Below are 11,125 nucleotides of genomic sequence, written 5' to 3'. Positions count from 1 at the left end.
TTATGTTGGCATGGCAAAAAAAATTTCGGCCAGCCCCTTCCTCTTCTTTTCCTTCCTCCACAAGCTTTGCCTCCCAACTACCCCAATCACTAAATGGGCAGCCACCCACCTTGGCCAATCAAGTGAAGAGCTGCCACCACTCCCTCCCTCTATAAAACCTCATAGCCGGCCACCCCCTCCTCTCTTTGCTCTCATTTTTCACTCCCCACTTCTTCCTCCACTCCCTCACACTCCTCTCATACCTCTTACCCACGAGCTGCTGCTCCTCCCAAGCTCCATGGCCGGCCATGGCCATGGAAATCCACCTAGATGAAGCTCCCCTCCTCCCTCAAGCTTCCCCTCACCATGAGAGCCTCCCTCTCCTTCTTCTCCCCAACCCTAGATGGTTTTCTCTCCTCTTCTTCTTCCTCCCTTGCTAAGATTGGATCTTGATGCAGGTTCATGTTGGTCCAAGCATGGAGAAGCTTGAGCTATCCTCAGATCTGAAGTTCTTGAGCAAAGTTCGTCCAAAACCATGCAGTAATTTCTGTATCTTGCTGTTTCAGATTCTGGTACGAACTTGTAAAATCCGCAAAATCTTGTGTGCAGATCCAAATCGAGTGATTCAAAGTTCCGCAGATAGGTATTGAAAAGATCTACAACTTGGCGTTGGTCTCATACTCAAATTCGTTAAGGATTTTGCAAGGTAAATAAAGTTCTGCAAACATGCAGAATCACTGTTTGTGAGATTTCTTCCGTTTTACGAAACCTTTTTGAGCAAACTCAACTGTGGGTGAAAGCCCTCTTCAGTACCTTCATTTTGGCGGTGGTTTCACTTCGATTGACCTCCTGAAACTGAAATGGTTCACAGATCAAGATCTGGTCAGATCTGACTTTGTCGAATTAAACCAGGAGCTTGGAAACGAATTTTTGAATGAAACCAATTGGGTAAGAACCACCTATTCAATACCTTTCAGATGCAGCAAGCCTCATATTTTTCTGATGTGTGTATGATTTTTGGTGAATTAAACTTATTCTGTGTGTTCTGCAGACATGGCTGTTAGCTTTTAATTCATCAAAAATCCATTTTTGAACCTAATTGAGTGATTCCACTTCTGAAGGATTACTGAATGTTTTCTTAATCATCTCCAACAAGTTTCAAACATTTATCTGTTGTGTAACTCCAGTGAGAAAGCAAATGGTACAGACATGCAGTAAACTTGTCAATCCATTTGTGAGAGTTTCAGAAACAATTTGAACCCAAATCCAATTGGGTATGCATCTCTGTTTAATTACCTTTCAAATGCAAGTGGCCTCATATTTTTAGGATTTTTCTACGATTTATGGCTTACAGATCTTGTTTTCTGTACAGTCAGAATCATAGAAATTCCTAAAATTGTAGGTTTAATATTTTTAGGTGTTTCCAATTGGGTTAGTCTTGTATTAGTACTGGCTATCTAGGAAAAATATTATTAGTCTCTGTTCATACATATTTGTTGCTGTTAGTAAGGTATATGTGTGACATGCATTGTTGAAGCAAAACTTTTCGGTTTATTTAAAACCCTTGACCAACTCTTTTTAGTAGAGATGGGCAACCTTTGTTTTATGCTTGCAAAACCAAACCTCTACAACCTAACATTAGCTCTTTTGTTTTGCTTAAGTTTTCAAATGATGTGGTATATGGTTTGCTTCCTATTTTTTTTTGGTTGTAGTGTTATGGGAACAAATTAAGTTAGGAAAACTGTTTTCTACTTTTTCAAAAATGTTTGAAAATGCTTTGTGATTGTATTTGATGTCAAACTAATGCACTTGTCCTCTTTAGGATGTTATCTACCAGGGGATATTTGGTTTATACCATGGTGATACCCGAGAAAGGCAATTGCTAAGTTGTGATACTCTCATACCTTTACTAGGTAAATAAAATGGGTTCTCTTTTAGTTGCTTTGCAGTATCTATAAGTTCTTTGTATGTTAGCCCGTAGTAAGGTGGTTAGCTATTGCTTGTTGATTGTTGAATGTTGCATGCTTGTTATGATTGGTGCAATATGATTGATTGTGTTCCTTTTATATTTTCCGACGATAGATGCGAACGATTCCGGAGAAGAAGAAGAAGTGGTTCGGACAAGGATTTTATTTATATTGACGGGATTCTTATATTGATGAAGTTGAAGAAGTCCAGGGACAAATAAGCCAAGGCAAGCCATCTCTTGATCTCTGATTGTTGAATCACACATTGTGGTTACTTGTGTTATTCTTGTCTCTCGTTTTATCTTGTGTTGTTTCTACTTATGTTGATGGAGCATGCTCACCGTGAGCATGTTGATTCTCTTTGACACCTCACCTACAATTCCCCTTTTCGGGAATGATGATCATAACCATTACCTTGGTGTACCCTCTAAGTGTGAGGGTATGCCCACCTACCTTGAGTGTGTCGACCTCTCGACACCCTTCTTGCACCCCTTAGTGGTATGATGGTTAGTATCATGTCCTTGTGATGCCTTCTAACTCTTTTTGATGCTATACATACTTACTCCCAAGTATGTTGAATCTCTTGTTGATGCTAGGCATACTTACTCTCAAGTATGTCGAACCCATTGTTGATGTTACGCATACTTACTCTCAAGTATGTTAAAACCCTTGTTGCTTTTATGCATGCTTACCCGAAGCATGTATGCCCCCCCCTTGACCACCTATTTTATCTTCTTCTTCATGGTATGATGATTAACATCATGAACCTTGTCGAGCAATCCTACCTATGTTGTTTCCATGCATGCTTATCCTAAGTATGTATGATCTCCCCCCCCTTGACGCTTCAATTGTCCTCTCCTTAGTGGTATGATGTCTAGCATCGTGCCATCGATATACCTTAGCTCTTGCATAAAACTTTAGGTTGGGAACCCCTCAAGGTTTACCTTGTTGTAAAAGTTTTTGAGAAAACCTTGGGTGAGTTGACCTTACCCGAGTGTATGGTTGATGAAAGGAAATGATCTGGACAAAGATGGTTGGAAAGAGGAAAGTGTGTGTGACTTGGGTTTTTGAGAAAAACGACACACGTTTCTTTGTATTCGCCCGGAACAACTAAATCGCGCAACCACATTACCCCAACATGGGCACGGGGCTTAGCCCTAGTTTGTTGAAGCTGGCATGAGACACCTTCACAACTCTCTAGGAGGGTCACGATGACCTCTGACACCGGGTTGCGCTCTGGAGGAGGCAATACACTGTCTTAACTGATAGCCGGACGATTACTGAGGGTCTTCTGTCATGGCGCCGGAGATACGCTCAAAAGGAGGTATGCTGCCGGGGTGCCGGGAAGGGGTAAGCCCGCAGGGAAGGACTCATGTCAGGGGAGATAAGCGAAAGGTTATGTCCGAGTTTCTGTCATGGCATAGTTGATATGCAGGGATGATGCCCACATGATAGACTCGCGGATCTTGTGGGGAAAGTGTGCAAACTCTGCAGAGTCAAATCTATTCGAATAGCCGCGTCCGCGGTCATGGACGGTTGGGATGGCCGTTACAGAGCTGTGTCGAGTTTTGGTTTTGAAAAAAATTTTCCAAAGGAAATGTGTGTTGGAAGTACCTAAGGGTACAGGAAAGATGGTGTGCCGACCATGTGGAGATGGTCGAGGAAAATGAAACAAAAGAGGGTGACCCTTCCTAGTGTTTCATGTAGAGGAACTCTGCTTTAACAAATATATAGAGATGTCATAGGACTTTCTTAGTGTCCCCTTCAACTGTGATGTGGGATGCTATATCCACAAGAGAAACTGATTCTCTTTCACATGCTATATCCACAAGAGAAACTGATTCTCTTTCACATGCTATATCCACAAGAGAAACTGATTCTCTTTCACATGCTATATCCACCAGAGAAACTATTCTTCCTCTCTTGTCTTCTTTAGTTAGAATTGTTATCACCTTCTTGATGGTTTGCGAGTACAATTCAAATGTACTCACGGCTTTGTCCCTGGCTATTTACTTGGCCAGACCTGGAGGACTTCGATAGATGAAGAAGGAGTTGACGACGTCTATGCGAGCTAGGAACGTCTTCCCAGTCAGTTGCCTGTAGGGTTATGGCAGATGACTTGGGTACTGCGCTGCTGAAGTGATGATGCTACTCTGATGTTTAGTTAGGCCCTTCGAGGCTATTATGTAAGTATTGGTCATGTGACCTCATTGTAATTTTCTTTTTCCGCTTTGTAATGGATGGTATAATTTGATATCAGTTCGGTTATGTGTTCACGACACACTGATCATGGGATCGTGAACTGTATACATAACAGGGTATTTCGGACCGTTAGTCCGGGGTCCCCACAGAGCTGGTATCAGAGCCATCCTGACTGTAGGAGACCTTAGTTAGCATGGACGTTAGTTAGGAGACAAGTAATTGGGAAAAACTATTTACGAAACAAATTATTTCTTTAGTCGTAAGCATAGCTTCTACTCCTCTTGTTTCTTCAAAACTTCTAAATTCTTATCTCTCCGCTTTATAGAAGTGTTTGAAAATTCTTACTCTATTGTCTCATCCACTTCAAACCTACATATTGGACGATGTCTCCAACTCAGACCGGAGACTCGAACTCAAAGATACATCAATCCCACAGGAAGACTCATGAATCTCCAACGACAGCTATTGAAGATTGGAGGCCGACTTAGTGTGCACATAAAAGAATGATAATATCATGTCTTTGGTTATCACCAAAGTCTGTTAAGGAGCTGACCCTGTTCCTCCGTGGACATGCACTTTTTGCGCCGTCGGGATCAAGTCCTCGGTTTCTTGACTAGTAATTTTTAGGCCAGCCACCAGAAGTTGCCAACTTCGGGAGCACCTCAATAGCTACCTCTTCAAAGACCTCATGTTTTCGGGATGTCGAGACTAGAAGTTCTACACAGTTTCCGCCTCCACTTCGACATCAACGGCTCAACACCCGGCCCCTTCACCACCAACTGCTACAATGATCCAAGTTGAAGTTGATGCTGACAATATGAAGACGGCGACATATGTGACCAGCCCCCAAACCTATAGGATGGATAGGACAAACTCAATCTCTTTGATTGAGCTACCCCCGCGCATTAGGAATTTCTGGGTACTTAGAGTACCATGTCCGGTTTGATGATTGCTTGTATTTCCCTAGTGTGCTGCCTTGAGTGTTTGTATCTGTTTGTTGTGTGTGTGTTTGTCTTGCTATTTAGGTCTAAAAACATTACGAGTGTGATAACCCAGCGTAGGAAGCCTCTCTAAGATGTTTTCACCCTCATCTACCTTGCCGTTAAAATGCTAACTGCTAGTTTTCTGAGAAGTTAGCCTTGTTAACAGTTGTTTTCAACCGTCGGAAAAACTAACCCAGGCCCCTATCTTCGATAACTACTTTCAAGATCAACTGAAGCATCTCTACTACGCCAAGAAAGCAGAAGCCCATACCTTCAAGAGTGATCGCACCTCTGCAAGAAGACATACTAACTTGGTCTAACCTCAGAGCATAATCGCGCTAACCTCGAGGATATCTTTTTAAAACTACCCTCTAACACACTGTCTAACAAGCTGAGAGAGCAATAGCGTCAAAGCAAAGCTACATCACATGGTTCATCTGGTCCTCATCAAGTGAAGCTCCTGAAGATACCTCAAGACTCAAGGTTAGGTGTAATTTACCCGCTCACTTCTTATCTGGTATAAGTCAGCCCCGACTCTCAAGCTGAAGATTGTCTTCGACGCCCTCTGTTGCGGCTTCATATGGATACCAACCATGCATTTCTTCAACTTACTAACTCACCGCGCGTCCCATATGGTTGAGTTAACACCGTGAGCGCCTCTTGAAGTTGTGGTCTGCACGTCGCCCCCGAAGATCCTTCAGCTGAACAAGGAAGACCGATGACTTCTTCAGAAGCCCCGCACGTAACTACAAGGCAGAAGCTCTGAGTTTTCCGAGAACCAGATGAAAAATCTTAAGGGTGGAAGACTTCGTCTTCCACTAAAATCAAGCTAACTCTAAAAAGGTTTTCAGCCCTGCTCAAGCACCGTTGGGTGCACTAAGCCTCCCACAGTCTTGAACCTCCGCCAGGATCGTGAAGAAGCTACAGATCCAACACCTGCATGGAGTAGTCAACCCTTCACGAAGCTTTCCCTCGGAAGAAATCTAACATGTCTCTCAGAAGCTGAAGTTGCGACCCTCTCAACAACGGCACGCCGACAGAAGAATGGAGTCTAACTTTCGTTAAGCTTTACAACCCCTCCAGTTCTACGCTCAGTAATCTCGGGACGAGATTATTTTAAGGGTGGAAGATCTGTAACACCCCAACTTTTGCAACCTTGATTAGTTGTCCATATTTCAAAAATCAGGGGGAACAAAAACTTTTTCTTTAGACTAATTAAGATGAATTGCCTTGATCTCTGCTGTTAAGATGAATTTCTTTGATCTGTTGGTAGATGTATTATCTTGTTTTGCTTGTTGAGTTTTGTCTTTAGTTACCTCAAAGAACAACACCTCTAGTGGTTAAACAAGCAACTCACCAAATAAAACACATGTGTGGCTTAGGAAGAATTATTTTCCTTCTTACTACATCAAACCTCTCTCCTGATGACAACATGAGTGTGCCACCTTGATTTTTTCTCCTTGTGGTGCAACCTAGCTCAATCATCCTTAATTCAAAACTTGGGATCATCTTCCCCTAGCTACATCCCTCTCTTATACCCACTCATCCTTGTTGATTTTGAGGCCATGTCGACCATCTGTGTTGACAGGCTTAAATGTCCAGACTTTGGCAATTGATCTCTAAGCACCCACAACTGTTATTGTTGACTTCAATGCATGGATCTCATCCATGCAACATCCTCTTCAACCTCCACATCCTGCATGTCTCAATCTATCCTTGCAACTCCTATATTCAACTTGATCTCATACCTTATCCAGTGTTTCTGCACTAGATCACTTTCTTTATTTTCACCTCTTGTTTTTATTCAAGTTAAATCTTCACAAAACCAAGAGTGGGAATGATGGGTACATTTTGTATCCACCATCTACCCTTGAGAACACTTCTCCCTAAAATAAGTTTTCTCTCTCAAAGGTCCTATTGATTTTCCTTCTCTAGTTTTATCACAAAACTACTTCTAGTTTTATTAAATCTTTTCAAAATAATTCTTCAAAGAAAACAAGGAACTAAAATGGGTTTTGTTTTTCATCCCATTTCTACCAAGTACTGATTTCTAAAACATTACTCTCTGTTTTGTTTTGTTTTTAACAAAAGGCTTGTTTATGGTACCTATACCATTTCTTGTTTACTTTAAATTTGAGAAAAACTCTTCTTTACTTGAGAAAGTAAGTAGAATATTTTGAACTCCTATGTTCCAACTAGTTTTCTCTCAACATCTTCAAAATTCCACTTGAGTTCATTCCCAATTGTCTCTAGACAATTGAGGTGTGTCCCATACCCTTCAATTAAACTCTTTTTCAAATGGCAACTCTTGCACATCTTATGCACATCTCTGATCCACCACATTGTATCCCCTCCATCCCCCAATTTTTGATCAAATGGATGATCATTTGATACTTTCAAATCACTCCCTATTGACCTCTTATTTGAATAGCAACTTATGTTTCATCATATCCATCTCAATCCTCTATTCTTTTCTATTATCACATTGACCTCATGAATTGATGATTTATGTCACAATATTCATCCTTGTGAGTATTGGAATACTTAACTCACCATCCCATCTACCTTGACAGGCTCATGCATTGTTGCATGTGATCAATCCCAATCCTTCCAAAATTGAATTCAAATAAAAACTTCTAATCATCAAATATACCTTTGGGTCTATTTTTCATCTTTTGTTAGTCCCAACCATAGTGGTAACAATTATCCTTGGAGTACATGTCACCCTTCCCATTATTTCTATCTATATGTATCTACTTCTATTTTTATCATCATCAAAGTCACTCTTTGACATTTTCTCCTCAACATCATGCACATATCTATTCACATGGATGTTGTGCCTCTCCCTCACATTGTTCACTTGTATTTGGCAAGAATGGAGCCGGCCAATTATGTTGGCATGGCAAAAAAAATTTCGGCCAGCCCCTTCCTCTTCTTTTCCTTCCTCCACAAGCTTTGCCTCCCAACTACCCCAATCACTAAATGGGCAGCCACCCACCTTGGCCAATCAAGTGAAGAGCTGCCACCACTCCCTCCCTCTATAAAACCTCATAGCCGGCCACCCCCTCCTCTCTTTGCTCTCATTTTTCACTCCCCACTTCTTCCTCCACTCCCTCACACTCCTCTCATACCTCTTACCCACGAGCTGCTGCTCCTCCCAAGCTCCATGGCCGGCCATGGCCATGGAAATCCACCTAGATGAAGCTCCCCTCCTCCCTCAAGCTTCCCCTCACCATGAGAGCCTCCCTCTCCTTCTTCTCCCCAACCCTAGATGGTTTTCTCTCCTCTTCTTCTTCCTCCCTTGCTAAGATTGGATCTTGATGCAGGTTCATGTTGGTCCAAGCATGGAGAAGCTTGAGCTATCCTCAGATCTGAAGTTCTTGAGCAAAGTTCGTCCAAAACCATGCAGTAATTTCTGTATCTTGCTGTTTCAGATTCTGGTACGAACTTGTAAAATCCGCCAAATCTTGTGTGCAGATCCAAATCGAGTGATTCAAAGTTCCGCAGATAGGTATTGAAAAGATCTACAACTTGGCGTTGGTCTCATACTCAAATTCGTTACGGATTTTGCAAGGTAAATAAAGTTCTGCAAACATGCAGAATCACTGTTTGTGAGATTTCTTCCGTTTTACGAAACCTTTTTGAGCAAACTCAACTGTGGGTGAACGCCCTCTTCAGTACCTTCATTTTGGAGGTGGTTTCACTTCGATTGACCTCCTGAAACTGAAATGGTTCACAGATCAAGATCTGGTCAGATCTGACTTTGTCGAATTAAACCAGGAGCTTGGAAACGAATTTTTGAATGAAACCAATTGGGTAAGAACCACCTATCCAATACCTTTCAGATGCAGCAAGCCTCATATTTTTCTGATGTGTGTATGATTTTTGGTGAATTAAACTTATTCTGTGTGTTCTGCAGACATGGCTGTTAGCTTTTAATTCATCAAAAATCCATTTTTGAACCTAATTGAGTGATTCCACTTCTGAAGGATTACTGAATGTTTTCTTAATCATCTCCAACAAGTTTCAAACATTTATCTGTTGTGTAACTCCAGTGAGAAAGCAAATGGTACAGACATGCAGTAAACTTGTCAATCCATTTGTGAGAGTTTCAGAAACAATTTGAACCCAAATCCAATTGGGTATGCATCTCTGTTTAATTACCTTTCAAATGCAAGTGGCCTCATATTTTTAGGATTTTTCTACGATTTATGGCTTACAGATCTTGTTTTCTGTACAGTCAGATTCATAGAAATTCCTAAAATTGTAGGTTTAATATTTTTAGGTGTTTCCAATTGGGTTAGTCTTGTATTAGTACTGGCTATCTAGGAAAAATATTATTAGTCTCTGTTCATACATATTTGTTGCTGTTAGTAAGGTATATGTGTGACATGCATTGTTGAAGCAAAACTTTTCGGTTTATTTAAAACCCTTGACCAACTCTTTTTAGTAGAGATGGGCAACCTTTGTTTTATGCTTGCAAAACCAAACCTCTACAACCTAACATTAGCTCTTTTGTTTTGCTTAAGTTTTCAAATGATGTGGTATATGGTTTGCTTCCTATTTTTTTTTGGTTGTAGTGTTATGGGAACAAATTAAGTTAGGAAAACTGTTTTCTACTTTTTCAAAAATGTTTGAAAATGCTTTGTGATTGTATTTGATGTCAAACTAATGCACTTGTCCTCTTTAGGATGTTATCTACCAGGGGATATTTGGTTTATACCATGGTGATACCCGAGAAAGGCAATTGCTAAGTTGTGATACTCTCATACCTTTACTAGGTAAATAAAATGGGTTCTCTTTTAGTTGCTTTGCAGTATCTATAAGTTCTTTGTATGTTAGCCCGTAGTAAGGTGGTTAGCTATTGCTTGTTGATTGTTGAATGTTGCATGCTTGTTATGATTGGTGCAATATGATTGATTGTGTTCCTTTTATATTTTCCGACGATAGATGCGAACGATTCCGGAGAAGAAGAAGAAGTGGTTCGGACAAGGATTTTATTTATATTGACGGGATTCTTATATTGATGAAGTTGAAGAAGTCCAGGGACAAATAAGCCAAGGCAAGCCATCTCTTGATCTCTGATTGTTGAATCACACATTGTGGTTACTTGTGTTATTCTTGTCTCTCGTTTTATCTTGTGTTGTTTCTACTTATGTTGATGGAGCATGCTCACCGTGAGCATGTTGATTCTCTTTGACACCTCACCTACAATTCCCCTTTTCGGGAATGATGATCATAACCATTACCTTGGTGTACCCTCTAAGTGTGAGGGTATGCCCACCTACCTTGAGTGTGTCGACCTCTCGACACCCTTCTTGCACCCCTTAGTGGTATGATGGTTAGTATCATGTCCTTGTGATGCCTTCTAACTCTTTTTGATGCTATACATACTTACTCCCAAGTATGTTGAATCTCTTGTTGATGCTAGGCATACTTACTCTCAAGTATGTCGAACCCATTGTTGATGTTACGCATACTTACTCTCAAGTATGTTAAAACCCTTGTTGCTTTTATGCATGCTTACCCGAAGCATGTATGCCCCCCCCTTGACCACCTATTTTATCTTCTTCTTCATGGTATGATGATTAACATCATGAACCTTGTCGAGCAATCCTACCTATGTTGTTTCCATGCATGCTTATCCTAAGTATGTATGATCTCCCCCCCCTTGACGCTTCAATTGTCCTCTCCTTAGTGGTATGATGTCTAGCATCGTGCCATCGATATACCTTAGCTCTTGCATAAAGCTTTAGGTTGGGAACCCCTCAAGGTTTACCTTGTTGTAAAAGTTTTTGAGAAAACCTTGGGTGAGTTGACCTTACCCGAGTGTATGGTTGATGAAAGGAAATGATCTGGACAAAGATGGTTGGAAAGAGGAAAGTGTGTGTGACTTGGGTTTTTGAGAAAAACGACACACGTTTCTTTGTATTCGCCCGGAACAACTAAATCGCGCAACCACATTACCCCAACATGGGCACGGGGCTTAGCCCT

The 11,125-nt window shown here is 41.1% G+C and overlaps 2 long non-coding RNA genes across 2 annotated transcripts; both read left to right on the top strand.

Moving 5' to 3' along the window:
• The first annotated feature begins 217 nt into the window (after nucleotides 1–217).
• Nucleotides 218–2,173, top strand: LOC127299434 (uncharacterized). Its single transcript, XR_007850450.2, has 5 exons — nucleotides 218–500; nucleotides 589–685; nucleotides 851–927; nucleotides 1,802–1,892; nucleotides 2,062–2,173. It is a non-coding gene; the product is annotated as an uncharacterized lncRNA (long non-coding RNA).
• A 6,064-nt stretch (nucleotides 2,174–8,237) lies between these two features.
• Nucleotides 8,238–10,193, top strand: LOC127299432 (uncharacterized). The gene is made up of 5 exons (XR_007850447.2): nucleotides 8,238–8,520; nucleotides 8,609–8,705; nucleotides 8,871–8,947; nucleotides 9,822–9,912; nucleotides 10,082–10,193. It is a non-coding gene; the product is annotated as an uncharacterized lncRNA (long non-coding RNA).
• Nucleotides 10,194–11,125: the final 932 nt, after the last annotated feature.

This window comes from Lolium perenne, chromosome 5, assembly GCF_019359855.2.
Source record: "Lolium perenne isolate Kyuss_39 chromosome 5, Kyuss_2.0, whole genome shotgun sequence".
Classification (NCBI taxonomy): Eukaryota; Viridiplantae; Streptophyta; class Magnoliopsida; order Poales; family Poaceae; genus Lolium; species Lolium perenne.
The sequence above is the reverse complement of the archived record's forward strand: the minus strand, read 5'-3'. Positions and strand labels throughout refer to the sequence as shown.